Source organism: Octopus bimaculoides, chromosome 8, assembly GCF_046866305.1.
Source record: "Octopus bimaculoides isolate indiv1 chromosome 8, ASM4686630v1, whole genome shotgun sequence".
NCBI classification, from domain to species: domain Eukaryota; kingdom Metazoa; phylum Mollusca; class Cephalopoda; order Octopoda; family Octopodidae; genus Octopus; species Octopus bimaculoides.
The window spans coordinates 55,392,503-55,398,009 of record NC_142935.1 but is presented as its reverse complement, the minus strand read 5'-3'; the positions used below and the strand labels follow the sequence as shown (position 1 = coordinate 55,398,009).

The window sequence follows — 5,507 nt, the reverse complement described above, 5'->3', positions numbered from 1 at the left end:
TAGTGAAGATATCTATATTGTGATACGGGGGTCAAGTTGTGTGTTGTGTTGGGGTTGCTTGTTAGTAACGGAAGTACCAAAGTCGTTGCTATAGATGTTGTGTCATAGTTCATTCAGCGTTTTCCCTTTTGTATTGACTGCTCGCTCTCGTTGTTAAGGAAGTGACGTCAGGAGACAACAGATTAGACGATGTTTTCATTGACAGTTTTATTCAGTCGCGTCACATAATTGAATAGTAAAAAGATAATGCAAATGTCGATTCCCATTTTTCTTTCCCTAATTTTCTCATTTAATTTTTCTTTCAACACTTTTGTCAGGTTTTTGTGAACAATAACATTGTTGGTTATATATTTCTCACGGGCCAATCATTGTTTTATTGTATTTCTAATTGGGGAATTTTTTTTCCATGTTTGATAAAATTAAGATTGTTTAAATTTTTATTTGAGCACGAAAAGGCAAGCTGATTAAACAGGTTTTCTGTCTATTCGGCAAGTTTCGTTTTTGACAGTATTTTTATTTTTTATTTTTGTCTTCTGTTACTGATATTAGAAGCATGACGATTGATTAGATATAGGGATGCAGCGAATAGCTACAGAATAACTAAGCTAAAATTCGAAATCGAATCCACATATTTCCGCATTGTCAAAGAAATCTTCAACTCATTGTTTTAGCCTTTTTGCACTCAGAGATTGATGCGAATGTGCTGACCTTTTGACCTTTCTCAGGGTATTCCTTGGTCAATTTTGAAGGACGAAGAACCCTATTGCTTTCAGTTCACTTTGTTAAATTGGTAAAATTATAAATACACTAGCTGGACCCGTGAAAAATTCACGGAAAACATAAAAAATGCAAGCATCTGTAAACAGTGTACTGGTGCCATGAGAAATGTTTGTATATTATGTATGACCGTCTGTCTTTACGTTTTGAGTTCAAATTCTGCCGAGGTCGAATTTGCCTTTCGTCCTTTCGGGGTCGATAAATTAAGTACCAGTTGTGTACTGTGGTCGATCTAATCAACTGGGCCCCTCGCCACAAAAATTTCAGGCCTAGAAAAGTATATTGTGACAGTTATAGAATATAGAAAGTAATGTAACACTAATGACTATGTAAGAACGACCGTGCGAACCCAAAAAGGAGAAATGGTGACGAATGGAAAAACAGGGGACTCCTTTTATTTAAACGCGTCACACGTTCGAACACAAAAATTATATCAAAGATGATATATAAAATGTTATACTTCGATAACATTAGTGAATTCGTAAATTGCCAGTAATTAAGACGAGAGAAGACAACCGTATGAGATGAATAACAGAAATATTTATTGTGGCATTAAAATGTATGTCTGTGTGTGAGTGTGAATGTGACATATAAAAACATAATAAAAGACAGGCCGTCGTATAAGGAAAAGAGTGTGTGTGAGTGATACATGTATGTGTATGCGTTATATACAGCAGATAAAAAAAGTCAGTAACACGTGTGAGCATTTATACCAGTTCTTAGAGTACACAATAGGAAGAGTCTGTACATGAAAGAAGTTGAGGCATGTATGTGGCAGAGCGATCACTAGTTGTGATGTTGTGGCTTCCATGCCGGGCCGGGTTCTTGTTATACAGATCTTCGTCGCTGGCTGAACTCTTGTCTATTATTAATCGTGGTGAAGCTGAAACACCTAACAGAATCGAAGAGAGAGATGTGCCGTGGTAGTTTGGTTAGTGGTGTACGTAGAAATCATGTTGATGATATTGGCGAATCTTGTAGTTCATAGTTAAAGTCGCGTTGACTATGTTGGCGAATGCTGGTGGCGATGATGCTGGTTAGTAGTCATAGACTCGTGTTGCTGATGGCGACGTCGGTGGTAGTCGTAGCTGGACGAAGCTGTTGATGTAGTCGCTGGAACTGCTGCTGCTGTGTGGTACACGGAACAGTCTCTAAGAGATCTGAACAGAGACGAATTTGCCGGGTATAATTTGGCTATTTATAACATTCTGGGGGCTCCAGGAGAGGATTAGAAAAACACTATCACGTGACCTTATTAGGGGCCGTGATTGGTCAGTTTGCGTTCTGGTGGGAACGGTTCGAAGCATTTGCCGCTTCAAATAATAATCAGTCACGTGATGACAGGGAAATGTGTTTTCTCCTACGGCCGATCTTGAATATATTTATAACAGCAAGGAGATGGCTTCTTTGTATACAATGGCAATCGAGGTGTTAGTTTCACTACAACTATATAAACCAACCAAAATATCTCAGTAACACAAACGTAAACTATTTAACCTTACAATACATCATACATATTCAAAGAACCTTCTTGGTTCAGTGGTACGGAACATTTTTCTGGTATTCTTTTATTCTTTTACTTGTTTCTCATGTCCAACATTTCTCTAAGGGCGCTTACACTCTGTCATGTGTTCACACTGACATTGCACATCTAACGGATCGTACTACACACACACACATGAAACAGGTACACACATATAACTTTCCCTTTGATACATCCATGGAAATTACCGAGTAGTTCGTTGACAAATTTCGAGTTGAGACGAAAGATAGCCGATTAAGTAGGTGGGCAGCTAAGCTAGTTGCATTTGTCCCTGGAGAGAAAGAAGGAGAGGGTACATAAAAATGGTATGAAGCCTATCATGTATATTTAAATCTATGCGTGTGGACGCATGTGTGTGCGACTATCTCTTTGCCTTGATATGGTGTGATAGTTGTAAATGAGTGTCACCATCATGCAAGCAGTGTTGTGTGTTACCAAACTTTGGTGAAAATTGTTATCCTAATCTCTCACCCAGCATGCTCACCCCATCTTTTTCTTACACTCTCTCCCTCTGTATGTTTTTTTTTGTGTGTGTGTACATACACACACACACAAAAAAACATTTTTCGACATGATTGTTGAAAATATTAAGCTACATATGCGCAGGCATGGCTGTGTGGTAAGAAACTTGCTTACCAACCACATGGTTCCGGGTTCAGTCCTTCTGCATGACACCTTGGGCAAGTGTCTTCTAATATAGCCTTGGGCCAACTGAAGCCTTGTGAGTAGACAGAAACTGAAAGAAGCCTGTCATATATACATATATATTTATATATGTATATGTTTGTGTGTCTGTGTTTACATCCCCATTACTTAGTGGTTCAGCAAAAGACACCGATAGAATAAGTACTAGGCTTACAAAGAATAAGTCCTAAAGGCAGTGCTCCAGCATGGCTCCAGTCAAATGACTGAAACAAGTAAAAAAAATAAATAAAAGAATACCACTTTCAGATATGAAACTTTCTTTTAAAAAGCTGTAAAGGGAAAATAAAATAAATCAACATTCTCTTAACAGAACTCGTGAATAAATACTTGTTTTCCTCATTAAAATTTTATTAAGGTACTGTCTTTACAATTCTACTAATGCATTCACACATGGTTAGTTGCTTGTTGCTCTCAGCAGATCTAAGCTCCATCAGATACAAAGAATTTTATTGGCCAAAGTTAATTTACTAAACCAAGAGGATCTTATAGGTATTCCAATAATTAAAATGTTAAATTCATTAAAAATATTACATACACAGACATTGTTTGCTTTTCCAAATTTCCTGCCTGTGGTTTGTTTTTTATCATCTATATAGAAATAGAAAAATTAAAAACTAGTATAGGCGCAGATGTGGCTGTGTGGTAAGAAGCTTGCTTCGCAACCACATGGTTCTGGGTTGGGTTCAGGCTGTTTTGTAAGACAACAACGATCATTATCAACTTCAGTATCTACTGTGGGTAATAAACTCAAAACTCTTTACTGTCATTTTCAAGTGACCATCACCATCATTTAACATCCATCTTCCATGCTGACATGGTTTGATATGAGTTGGTAAACTAGGGGACTGTCAAACCCCATCGTCTGCTTTGGTGTGGCTTTTACAGCTGTATGCCCTCCCTAACACCAACCGCTTTACACAGTAGACTGGGTGCTTTTTCTGTGGCACCAGAATATTGGCGTTTAATCCTGGGTCAGCCTTGATCAAGAAAACCTATAACAAGCAATCCTGCCATGATCATCTTTAGACACTGTGTATCTATGATGATATTGACTAATGTATTCTTTCCTTACTTATGAGAGTAGGGAGAATTAGCTGTTGTTGCTAACAAATGCATAGAGGTTCTGTCTATTGTAGAAAATATTTAAAAGCTTTACAAAAAGAAAAAAAAAAGCAACATAACAGACATCAATCAAAATGTCTTAGAGTAGCCAAATGTTATCATTTTACAGCTTGATATGAATAATCATTATTGATATCAAGCTGTGAAATGGCAGCATTTGGCAACTCTAAGACATTTTGATTAAATCTGCAATGTTGCTTTTTTTTCTTAATATAACAGTCAGCTGACTGAAGTAAATCATTTTGAATTCACTGACAGAGTTTCTTGAGTTTTTTGCACCTCTATAGAGGTACTCTCTTTAACTGCATAAGCTGTTCCAATTTGCTGTGATAATGCTTGTAAGCCAGTCATGGGCTAATTGCAGCTTGTGGGACTGTGTGGCCAACCTAATGAAAAATTATCATCAATTTTATTTTACTACTGCAGCCCGCCTGATGCAGCTTGCTTCTTGAAAAAGAACGCCCACTCTTAATACATAGGCTGCAATCTACACCATGTACAACCACCAGCGATAATGGTTTAACTTTTAGACTTCATGCAGTAGTAGGAGTTAGTAACACAACCCAACAGCTAACATGTGCAAAACATTAACATTTATAATAGAGAGGTAATATTTACGCTCACTTAAATGTGAATAGTTTGTTAGAACAAACCACACTGCAGTAGATACCACGAGAGAAACTCTCATACTGACTTTTTGTGCAAAATGCATTCGGTATATTGCTAGTGATATAACAATAGTGCATTTTGCACCAAAAGTCAATATGAGAGTTTCTTTCATGGTATCTACCACAGTGGTGGAAGCGCAATGGCCAAGTGGTTAGGGCAGCGGACTCGCGGTCATAGAATCGCAGTTTCGATTCCCAGACCGGGCATTGTGAGTGTTTATTGAGCGAAAACACCTAAAGCTCCATGAGGGGATGGTGGTGAACCCTGCTGTACTCTTCCACCACAACTTTCTCTCTCTCTTACTTCCTGTTTCTGTTGTGCCTGTAATTCAAAGGGTCAGCCTTGTCATACTGTGTCACGCTGGATATCCCCGAGAACTACGTTAAGGGTACACGTGTCTGTGAAGTGCTCAGCCATTTGCACGTTAATTTCACGAGCAGGCTGTTCCGTTGATCGGATCAACTGGAACCCTCAGCGTCGTAAGTGACAGAGTGCCAACACATGTTGCTAGTGATATAACAATAGTGCATTTGGCACCAAAAGTCAATATGAGAGTTTCTTTCATGGTATCTACCACAGTATAGTTTGTTCTAACAGACCCTCCATGTTTAAGTGGGGACAAATATTACCTCTTGGTATTAATACTGCCTTTGTCACTAATATATATTTATAACAGAGTGCAAAATAGATA

The 5,507-nt window shown here is 38.1% G+C and overlaps 1 protein-coding gene across 1 annotated transcript in view; it reads right to left on the bottom strand.

Moving 5' to 3' along the window:
* The window catches only part of LOC106874434 (cilia- and flagella-associated protein 53), a 13,197-nt gene extending 13,037 nt beyond the window's left edge, over positions 1 to 160 (bottom strand). Inside the window, exon 1 of the mRNA XM_014922168.3 lies at positions 1 to 160. This exon is cut by the window's left edge and continues 192 nt beyond it. The gene's annotated coding sequence lies outside the window, so the exon portion shown is untranslated.
* Positions 161 to 5,507: the final 5,347 nt, after the last annotated feature.